Consider the following 12478-nt stretch of genomic DNA (forward strand, 5'->3'; position numbering starts at 1 on the left):
TTAACCCTCGCCACCACTGTATGTACACGGGGTACTCTGCACCTGTCCAACCACCTTGTTTGCGCAAAACATTAACTGGCCCTTCCTCTGTTCCTACTAATCACTCCTAATCCTGTGTGTTGCAGCTGTATTGTCAGGCCCCTCTCTGCTTTATTTCCTGGGGCATCTATCTGTTATTATTAAATGGCGTTTTTTATGGAAACACAGCACGTGGGTAGGCAGGGATTCCTTCTTGTTTCCTAGACTTCATGCATCCACCCTGGCAGTGCTGGTTCTGCTCCGAACCTTCTTTTCCTCACTCACATGAAGATGCCTGTCTGATTGACAGCATATCTGGGGGAATACTTCTCATCCATTAACTGAGCATTAACAGACTTACCCCGTGTGATCCTCAGACTGGGAGACTGATTACTCTGATGAGAGGTGTATGGCTGCCAACAACAGGGGCCTGGAAAAAGAGGCCATATTATTTTTTATGATCAGATCCAGAGTGAGTAGAAGGCACAGTCCTGTTCTATGAAGTCAGTGTCATCTCCGTTAGTTAAGATGGGGTGGAGGCAGCTCACAGGTGAATTTCCTCCCTGTGGCATCCTCTGGAGAGGGCCTATGATCTCTATGGCACTCACTGGAATATGGGCCCCAGGGCAGAGATGGATTTCTCTGCTCCAGCCTCCACTCTGTGAGCACTCATGCTAAAGCTGCTGGGGGAAGGCGGAAGCTATTTCATGGATTACTTGGAATGCTACATAAGGAAAATCTTCAGAGATGAGTCAGAATACTGAGGTGTCAGTATGATCTCGGTTTTGTGCAAACATTGTCCTCACCATAGTTTCAAAATGATCCTCTTTAAGTCTCTTTATGATGGCTCTGCTGCCACTGCCAACCCTGCATCCCAATGGATTGAGTGGCTGTGAGGCATTTGTCCAACTCTGTTCTGCTGGCTGTTGCCCATCACCACAGAGTGGGCTTGAGGAGGCATCCCAGGCTTCTGTGGCCCTTCCTTCTGTGGCCACTTTGTGACAGTCCTATGCTGGGTTTACAGAAACCAAGCAGGGAGAGATGAAGGAGCCTACTGAGTGAGGATCCAGTGCTCCTCCCAGCTCACAGTTCTGTGGGGTTTCAGCTCTGACAATGACATCAGCAAGAGGGTGGGCCCAGCGACCACTGCAGATGTTAAGCAGAAACATACTAAATCTTTCTATAGGATGACTAGGGGGGAAAAAAGGTGGGAAACATGTAGTGTGTGCTTTATACCTGAATAAACATGCTGTCACTAACCAAGCAAAAGGAAATGCATTTTCCTCTCAGAACAGTTCTGTATTTGAAAGGAATGTCACTGAGTAAAGACTTGGACAAACCTCAGCTCTAGTGTCCTCTGCATCTTGCAGCTTCCTTTGCAATCAGCACTTGCTAATTCCTAGTGCCATATTCCCACTCTGCTCCACTGCTCCTGATGTCAGCAGCTGACCTGCCGACACTTGTCGCATAGCTCCTGCTTACTCATGACTTCAGTGTCTCTTTCTTAGGGCTCTTACTATCTCAGGACTTCTGACTGCTTTCTCTATGTGCCTTTACATATCTACCTTCTACTATCAATTCCCAGATGTCCTCTGTGTGTGTGTGTGTGTGTGTGTGTGTGTGTGTGTATGTGTCTTTGTCTGTCTCTCTTTGTCTCCTGAATCCAGATGCCCATAGAGAAAGACTCCCATTGGACCAGTTAGTTATTGTCATTCCTCTTGGCCAGCTCTAGCTTACACACTGTCAGTCAATTGAGGTGTGCTGTCAGCTATTCTTAGGTCAGGTGCTTGTTTCTAATTTAATCATTATTGGTCAAAATAGTGGAGCTCACGTGGGGTTTATTTTTGCTGAATCAACCTCTTAGAAGGATGTTATGGGCATGCCAGGCTTTCTGAGGTTTGGTCTGACCAATATACTTATTCCTCCCTTCACTATGCTGATATGACACTTTATTAACGTGCTTTTAGAACAGTACACACTTCACTGGAAATTAGTGCAAACAGATTGTATGCCCTTAGCAGGATTATTACATGAGACAATGGCTAAGTTAGTCATAGTGTACTGGGGCTTGAATCAGTCATTCACTATTAGAGAAGGTGAAGTATGGGAAACTAGGGAACAGCAGGGAGTTAAGTCGCATTTGTAACCCCAGTGTTCCTGTTACCTATTGCTGTCTAAGAAGTCATCCCAGAAGTCAGTGGCATAAAGCAGTGATAATTTGATGGTGCTCACAGATTCCGTGGGACAGGAATTTGAACAGAACACAGTGGGCATGGCTTGTGTCTGCTCAGCAATGTCTGTGGCCTCATCTGGAGATAACCTAGAACAGCTGGAACAACAGAGGTGTTCACTCCAAAGAGTGCTATCTCGGCTGGCATGACTGAAAGCGTAGGCTGGGGGACTGTCCATTGCAGCACCTACACATGGCCTCTCTGTGTGGATCAAAATTCCATAAGTAAATATTCCAGTGAGTAGGGCAGAAGGTACATGAGCTGTTTGACCTGACCTTGGGAGTCATGTAACATTAGTTCCACCATAATCCACTGGTCCAAGCAGGCACAGGTTCACCCAGCTTTATGGGGCGGGGACTTTGATGCCACTTCTCAGTGGGAAGAAAGTCAAGAGGTTTGTAGCCTTATCTTAAAAAGACCACACCAAGGATAAATTCTCTTTTCCCCTTAAGGATAACCTCCCTCTGACATGCTTGGAAAAGGGAGGCTATCTCAATTCAGCTCCCAAATTGTCCACCTAACAGCCAGCTGCTCCTCCATAGAGTGTATCTTTCTCAGCTCCACTGCAGGCCACTGCCCCTCAATGACGATCTTGCCTCCAATAATGGATATGGTATCCAGGGCACATTTCCACTATCACCATGAGGTCTCCATGGAGGGGGCAGGCAGCATAGGGTGGGCCCCATTTCTTACTTCCCTTGACAAAAGCATAATCCACCTTTGTGTGGATTCATCAGATTTTGTGAAGTCCTGAGGGAACCAAAGGGAATAGCAATACGTGAAGAAATAGCACTACATCATGGGTATGACCCTGACCAGATTACAAACGAACGGTCTTCAAGGAGCTAACAGAGTCGAGCTCTTGTATTTGCCTTCATGTCTCCCCTCACCTCTTGGAGAACCTCTTTTTGTAACCTGCATGACAATCTTCACACACTTGTTGAGCAATCCCAAACCTACCGATGAAGTTATCTTTGTCTTTAAGGTTAATCTTTTTTTTCAAATAGTGTATTTCCTTAAGTTTGCGTTATTCAGCTCTCAGTGATATCCAAGGGACTCCAGCAGGAGAGTCTATGGTGATAGTTTTGGGCATTCCATATTCCTTAGATCTTTCCAGAAGGAAGCTTTGGTGTTCTAAGTCTCATGGAATCATCAGGAATCATTCATGTCATCTACACGGAGATCTTCCCATCAATAAAACTTAGATATCTATCTTCTTATTTTTCTTATTGTCTAACTGGTAATGGTTCAAAAGCATACAAATAGACCTTTCAGAAACATGTATTAAGTCTTAAATGCAGTAGAGGCTAAAAGCATACAGAGAAAGTGGAAATCTTTTTTCTAATTGCCTCAAAATTTGCATGACCTTCTCTCTGAGAATGGAAATTAGATTTATTTCCATCTCTTTCTTGCTCTCTCTTCCGAGTGCATTATTTGAACCTGCAGGGAATAAGAAATTGACCTGCTGCTGAGCCACGCACAACACGCAAGAACTGGCTACGACTTAGAAATTATGCTTTTAGAGGCTCAATTAAACTTTTAGAAAAGGACAGTGTTCTCACTTAGGCCCTGCCAAAAATGGGCAACAGAGTTGTTTAGAGGTGGGGGTGGCTTCATTCTTTAAGTCTCAAAGAGTTGGTAATCCACACTGCCAAAGAACTGGTGGCCCAAGCTCTGTAGCATGAACCCAGACAGTTCTCAGTAGCATGATCCTAGGAATCGGTGTTCTGCCCTGATTCCTAGGCTGGCCTGAAAAGCCACCTGTGATCCAGGCATAGAGGTCAGTCATCAGCAGATCCAACAGCAATTATCTTCCAGAAATACTGGCATTGCATATACCACGACTAGAGCTCAGCCCTACAGACCATGGGGTCCTCTTAACCCTCTACTTTTTTCCCTTTGGGTACAGTAGACCCCATGCTCTCAATTAAGAACTCTTCTCTCTCAGTGGTTTTATTTCTCTTTGTCTGCCCCAGGACAATCACTGGTTGAATCAATTTGGTGTCAGTTGTCTTCATTCCTGCCCCTTCTACTTCACTTCCCTTCAAAACTTTCATGATCTTCTCAGTTCAGTGTTGATTTCCACTTGTTTCCTCCATTTCCATTTTCTTAAACACAATGTCTATATTTTCTGATTATGGCGACTCCATTCTTCTAGTAATTAACCCATATTTCTTTTCCAATTATCCAAACTTCTCTCCTTCCACCCGCATCTTCAGGGTCAGATGTCCTTGGCTTTTAGTATGCTCTTATCACATAAATGATCAACAACGTATCATTCATTTGTTAGATTTTGAACTTTTTATTTTGCTGCTAGACCAGCATGAACATAAATGGCCAAAAGTAACTATATAAATACTGAGATGCCCATAATGACCCTACTAAGAAGCCCTAAGTGGATAGTTTGTTAAGATCCATACTGACTTTGTAATGAAACTTTCTCTTCAAGGCCCTATAGTATGGTCAAGGTAAATACTCTGAGATAATTAACTCATTAACTTGTTTCCATTTTGTGCTTAAAATATGAATGATGTCAATTTTAGGGAACCACACTTATAGTTAGAGCTTTAGTTTGAAATAAAGTAGCTTTCATCTTCAGTGAGTTAGACTTTCATGTGAGTTAGAAATGTGAAAATTATATTTATAGATTTTTTTGACATAACACTCTCAATCATTTTTATCATAGTTTGGGTGTAGGAGAAATAAACATCCCCAAATAAGTTTGAATAACTATTCTTCAGTAAATCTCTTTGAAGCCAGAATCATGCCACACTGCTGCGTGGTTTCCAAGCCCTGGCAGAGTCCTTTTCCCTCTGGAGACTGCTCTTGCTTTGCCTCTCTGCCTGGCCAATTCCTGGTGATCTCCCAGGACTCAGAGTATGCCTTATATTTTCAGGATGGATTTCTCACCCCTATCCCTTTCCTTATGTTTGATCTTGCTCTTAGGCATTCTCATGACATCCTGCATTTTATGACACCGATTATGAATGTAACTAAAGCTGAGGACAGGGAGGGACCATGGCTGCTTCTGCCCACCACTGATTCCTCAGTTCCTAGACCAGAGCCTTGCCGAAGTTTAAATGATTTAACTTCAGTGATTGAATTGAATGATTAAATGATCAATTGACATTTGAATAAATAAATGCATAGATAACAACGTGTAAGAGATGATTTATAAGAAAAGTCAGGGTTTAAACCAGGTCTCATTGAAAACATGTCTATCTGATTTACAGCACATAATAACAAACATTACTTTGTTTCCTTTAACATAGATAGCCTATAACTTCTTTAGCGTTTAATTTGTAATTCTGACATAGTTATTATTACCATATTAGACTGCATAGTTTGAGTGTCCTATACAATAATACAGAAATAGTAATGAGCTTTGCCATTGATCTTCAAAAGTCCAGATTTCTACTTATATTTCTGCCTATCATGTACAAATGTCTACAACCCATGTGGGAGTTAGCAGTGGTCCCAAGTGAGATTCCATCCTTTGTTGTTCAGAGCTGACTGCTATTCTTCCTTGAGTCCCTGGCATTCCTGCTAATGGATTGTTGTGGTAAACATTTGTTTCTCTCTTAATGCTTCTCTCCTGACTCAACATCAATTCCTAAGACCCTTTTCTCCTATCCATCTCCACTCTAAAGAATGGAAAATCTAAATACTTGCTTTCTCAGTCTCCCCCAAAGCCAGACTTTGCCAGGAGGCTGAATTGGGGCAAGTGAGATACAACTTGAAGTTGTTAACATTCCTGATAAAAGGAACAAGATGCTGCTAATGTCAGCATCTCCTACTTTTTAAGCCTTGAATGTGGACGTGATGGTTAGAGATGCAGCAGCCATCTTGTAACTGTGGAGCAATCAGCTGATGTGACAAGGATGATGAAGCAGACAGTGAAAATAACCTGGCTTTTGTTAGCATACTGACCAGTTATGGATACTGCCTACCCGAGATTTTTTTGTTATGGAAGTAAATTTCTGTTTGCTTAAGTCTGCATTTGTTGGGCTAGTAATTGTAGCCCAAAGCATTCCTAACTGATAACGCTAGGTAGGCTGTTTTTACCCAGCGTCTTACTCTAAATCTAAACATACCCTTAATCAAATTTAATCTTAATCTAAATATAAATCTAATCTTCATGTGAAGCTAACCTTAATCTAAGATGAATCTAATCTTAATCTAAATATAAATATTTTTTAAGGGACCTAGACTTGAGAAGGGGTAATAGCCTTTCTCTTTTGCCTATCTTGTTTTTCTGATGAGACCACAAGTAGCAATTATAACAATGCTAACCTAGATGTCTTTATAGCTAAGGATGATTTGGCTTTTCCATCTTACTTCATAGCAAAAATAAATAGGTACATCTTATACATTTCTCAGATTTTATCACATAAAAAGCTTTTAAGGATGCAACTCACTTTTAAGAAAAGTAGAAATATCCTTTTTCCAAACTTCTAGTAGGTCTAAGACCTAGACATTACCCTCAAATTAGTTTCAAAGCTATTTTAGAATTAACAAATAAATAATCTACTACATCAGCAAACAGTATTTAACTTTCACACTCTGTGTTGTGATTCTATGTCTGTAACAAATGAGATGTGTAGAACAATAGGACTTTCTGCCCGGCCGGTCATACAAATTTAAATGAAATCTTTTAGACTACAGTTGTTAAATGCTAAACGAAAATGCAGAGATCCTTCCAAATTCACTTTATGCAAAGCCTCTGAAATGGTTAACTCTTTTCATCTCTAAAAATTAGCGACCTGAAAGCTTTGACTAAAACCATGAAGTAAGTCCTTCCACCTCTGTCTCTCCTCCTTTCTCCTTGCCTTTTCCCTCAAAACCCAAAACTAATAGATTACACATGCTGTTAACAGAACCTCCTCTACAAAGTCAGCATTGCCAAGACACCCTGACTTTCAGCATGTCTCACCAGTTCCTGGCTTTGATTTCATGTGATCTGAAAAGCACTCACATGAAACCAGGAAGATCTGCAGTGCAGCACTGTGGAAAATGTGAAACATCAGGCATATGATGTATTTTTAAAATCTGGATTCTGTAACTGAAACTTAGCTTGTCTGCTGTCTGGCTGATAAGGATGGATGAGAGAAGAAGACTTTGCTTTGCTGTCTTATGGCAGAAGCATTGATCTTAATAGGGACTTTTCAGACAGAAGAGGTAATTAAACTGGACAGTCTTTTACTTTCTACCTATTGGTAATCACTGCTAAAGTTGGAGCTGGCTGGACAGCTGGGCCAGGAGCTAAAGATGGAGTTGCTGGAGGCACAGGGGGACGGGATCTCAGGCTTCAAATAGGTCAAGGCCTTGAGAAAAGTACTGACAGCATTCTATCTGTGGCTGGGAAATTTGACTGTCTGGTGGCCACCTCCCTAGAGAGGAAAGGGGGTGCTCCAGTTGAAAAATGGCATCATTTGTCTTAAGAAGGCCTACTATTTTTTGTCAAAAAAAAATTCTTGCTTCTCACCCTTCAAGATGGGTAGGATTATGCAGGGTATTTTTATTAGGTTGCGGTATGTCTGCTTTGCCTCTGCAGAGGCAAGATGTCATATATGTCATGCCTGTTCAGGGTTTCATAATTCTTTTGTTAATCATTTCTTACAGGCCCCACAAGGGAATGGATGAGAAGCATGAACAAGCAAACTCATGTTTGTGTTAGTTCACTCGAGTGCATTTCTTTTCTTCTGACATTCATTCCTTTATGTAGTTTGGGGGTGGTTGTTTCTCACAAATATGTTTTAGTGGCCCACTCATATTTAACAATATTATGGAAATCACTAATTTTGACCACGACTCTTAAAAATACAATTTACTTCACAATGTAGTACATCTTCTAAGCCTTTGCATATGCAGTGTACTATAGTAGTTTCTGCTTTATTTATGTTTTTTTTTAATGCTGGCCATGCTCACTAAATTTATTTTATGACTCACTAAGGAGTTACAACTTGAAATAGTAAAAAAATGGAATTCCAAAGGACAAAATGATATTTTGAGTTCAAAAATGCATCTATCCTCCTAGTAATGGCATAAATCTAAATTCATCAATATTAAAAATTAGCCCTGCTCTAAGCAAATTAGGAGTGGAAACCTTCCTCAACTTGGTGAAGAACATCTATAAAAAACTTGCATCATACTTAATGGTGAGAAACTCAAATCTTTCTCATCAAGATCAGGAATAAGGCAAGATACTTCCTCTCACCACTGCTTTTCAATATCATACTGGAAGTCTTAGCTAATGCAAAAAGACAAGAAAAGGAAATACAAGTATACAGACTGAGAAGAAAGAAAACTTTCTTTGTTTGAAATTCATGATTGCCTGTGAAGAGAATCTGAAAGAACCAAGAACAACAAAAAAAACAAAAACAAAATAAAACTCCTGAAACTAATAAGCAGCTATAGGAAGACTGCAGGATACAAGGTTAATATACGAAAGTAAATCACTTGTCTGTATACCAGCAATGAACAAGTCGAATTTGAAGTTAAATACATATTACATTACAATGTAATAAAATATATTTGTATGTAATATAATGTAACATATAATGTAATGTGTATTATGATATATATGTACATTGTATATAATGTACCATATATTACATTATAATGTAAATATATTAACATCCCCCAAATCTGAATACTTATAAATCTAACAAAATATATACAAAATCTGTTAGAGGTAAACTATAAAACTCTGATGAAAGCATCAGTGAAGAACTAAATAAATGGAGAGATAGTCCACGTTTATAGAAACAAAGGCTCCATTGATAAAGATATTGGTTCTTCCAAACTTGACTTATAGATTCAATGCAATCCCAACCAAAATTCCAACAAGATATTTTGAGAATATTGACAAATTAATCCTTTTTTAAAATATATACTTTATTGTGTTTTAGGATTTGGGGTACATGTGAAGAACATGCAAGATTGTTGCATAGGTACATACATGGCAATGTGGTTTGCTGCCTTCCTCCCCATCACCTATATCTGGCATTTCTTCCCATGTTATCCCTACCCAACTCCCCAATGCCCATCAATGATAGACAAATTCATTCTAAAGTTTGTATGGAGAGGCAAAAGACCCAGAATAGTTAACTCAATATTGAAGGAGAATACCAAAGTTGCAGGACTAACACTACTCAACTTCAGTACATATTTCAAAGCTACAGTCATTAAGGCAGTGTGGCATTGGTAAAAACATAGGAAAATAGATCAGTGGAACAGAACAGAGAGTCCAGAAAAAGACCCACACACACAAAAATATAGTCAACTGATCTTTGACAGTGGCTATTGTTGGATAGGTTTTTAAAGAAATAGTTAAAAGAACTGGACATCATATGCAAAAAAGAAATCTAGATACAAAACACAGACCCTTACACCTGTCATAAAATTTAACTTAAAATGGATGATGAACCTAAATGCAAAATGCAAAACTATAAAACTCCTAAAAGGTAACATAAGGAAAAACCTAGATGACTTTGGGTATGGCAAGGACTTTTTAGATACCAAAGGCACAAACCATGAAAGAAACAATTCATAAGCTGTGCTTAATTAAAATAAAAAATTCCTCCTAGCACAAAGACAGCATCAAGAGAATGAGAAGACCAGCCACAAAATGAGAGGAAATATTAGAAAAAGCCACAACTGATAAAGGACTATTATCCACAATATGCAAAGAACTCTTTAAACACGATAATTTAAAAAATCAATTGATTAAAAAATTTTAAAAGGCCTGAATAGACATACCATCAATGATGATATACAGATGGCAAGGAAGAATATTAAAAGATATTCACCATCATATGTAATTAGAGAGTTGCAAATTAAAACAACAGTGAGGTATCCCTACATACCTGTGAAAGTGGCCAAAATCTAAAACAGTGGCAACATCAAATGCTGGTGAAGATATACAGCAATGGGAATGCCCATTAAGTGCAAAATTGCACAGCCATTTTGGAAGACAGTTGAGTGGTTTCTTACAAAACTAAACATACTCTTACCATATGATCTAACAATCACACTTCCTGGTATTTACCCAAATAAATAGAAAACTTTTGTCTACACAAAAACCTGTATATAGATATTTATAGTAGTTTTTTTTATAATTGCCCAATCTTAGAAGCAACCAAAACAGCTTTCAATAGGTAGGTGAATAAATAATCTGTCCATCTGAACAATGGAATATTATTCAGCACTAAAAAGAAATGAGTTATGAAGCCATGAAAATGCATAGATGAAACTTAAATGCATATTACTAAGTAAAAGAAGCCAATCTGAAAAGATATATTGCTTAATTCCAACTCTATGACATTCTGGAAAGAGTAAAGTTATAGACATTGAAAGATCAGTGGTTGCCAGGAGTTGAGGGGAGTGAGGGATGAATAGGCAAAGTACAGGTCATTTTTAGGGCAGTGAAACTACTCTTTATGATACTACAATGATGAATACACTTCATTATACATTTGTTAAAATCCATAAAATATGGATATATTATCCATGTATAACAACAAGAATGAATCCTAACATAAACTATAGCCTTTGGGTAATAATGATGTGTCAATGTAGGTTCATTGATTATAACAAATGTTTTATGATGAAGGTATGTTGATAATGGGGGGAAGTTATGTGTCTGAGGGGGCAAGGAGTATATGGGAATCTTTGTACCTTCTGCTCAATTTTCCTGTGAACCTAAAACTGTCCTAAAAATAGTTTATTAATTATAAAAAATAATTACTCATGCTCTCTGTGGAAGGCAAACTTCTAAGACAGTCTCTAATAATTCCTGCCTCCTGGTATTCACACTCATATGTAGTGTCTTCCTCTTGTGTATAGTCTGGGCCTACTCACCTGCTTCCAATTAATATATTATAGTAAAAATGATAGGGTGCCATTTTTATGTTTGGTTTACAAAATACTGTGACTGTCATCTTGCTTGCATTCATTCTCATGATAGCACTGTCTTTCTGGCTCTTCTCATATGCTTTCTTTCATGAATTAAGCTGGAGAGCCCCATGAGGCAACAAACTGGGGGATGCCTCTGATCAACCACAGATTATTCCCCCAGTTGAACCCTCAGATGAGACCACTGTCCCAACTAACAGCCTATTGCAACCTCATGAGAGGCCTTAAGCCAAAGAATCCAGCTAAACCATGCCTGGATTTCCAACGTACAGAAACTGTGAGATAATAAATGTTTGTTTCAAGCCACTAAAGTTTTGAGGGGTAATTCATTATGCAGTAATAGATATCAAAAACATTCTTTTTAAATAAAACATAAGACTTGAGTTTACACTTTTGATTTGAAGACTATCACTTGATTTAATGTAAGCAATTAAAAAAGGCTTTGGGATATCTGTCTTTGCTTGGATTTGTAGCACTCACCTTGTCATTGACAAAGAAGCTTTCAAAAATTATTTAGGAAGGTTGATGACTAAGAATTCCTTCAGCACAAAAAATATTTTAGAGTTTCTATAATTAAGTATTACTATATTATAGGAGAACTGCAGTTGAGAAAATTTGGAGAAAGACAATATTCAATTGCTTGATTTAACAAAATGAGGTTTTCTGAACCAAGCAGGATTAAGACATTTATGAATAATGCAGTTGTCCAGAGTTATACCAGATATATACTTGCAAATGCTGGAATATCACAGGGTTTGATCCTTGTATCCATTTTTTCCCTTTTCCACCTATGTTCAGTATGTGAGTGACCTCAGCAAGTCACATGTCTCTAAGTACCATCCAAATGCAGATAAAACCTAAAAATATGTCTCAAGTCTAGACATTTTCCTTGAATTCCATATTTTTCACTCCAGCTGCCTACTCAACATCTCTATTTTGATGTCTAATAAGCATCTCAAACTTAACACATCAATATTTAAATACACACACACACACATACACACACACACACATTCTCTTGTCTATCTTAAAATACAACAATTCCATCTTCTGGTGTTCAAGAAAAAAAAATATTGGAGTTATTCTTGACTCCTGTATTTCTTTCAAACCTATATCTAATCCCATTAGCAAATCCTATTAGTTTTTCCTTTGAAATAATTCAGGATCTGGCTACTTCTCAGACCACTGGTCCAAGTCTTCAACATTCTTCCTAATTGGCCTCTCTGTTTCTGCCTTTCCCTCAGATCATCCATTCTGAATTCAGCATCCCGGTGGTTCTTACAAAGCAAAAGGCAGATCTGGTCACCCCTACT

The sequence above is a fragment of the Callithrix jacchus genome, chromosome 2 (genome assembly GCF_049354715.1).
Source record: "Callithrix jacchus isolate 240 chromosome 2, calJac240_pri, whole genome shotgun sequence".
NCBI classification, from domain to species: Eukaryota; Metazoa; Chordata; class Mammalia; order Primates; family Cebidae; genus Callithrix; species Callithrix jacchus.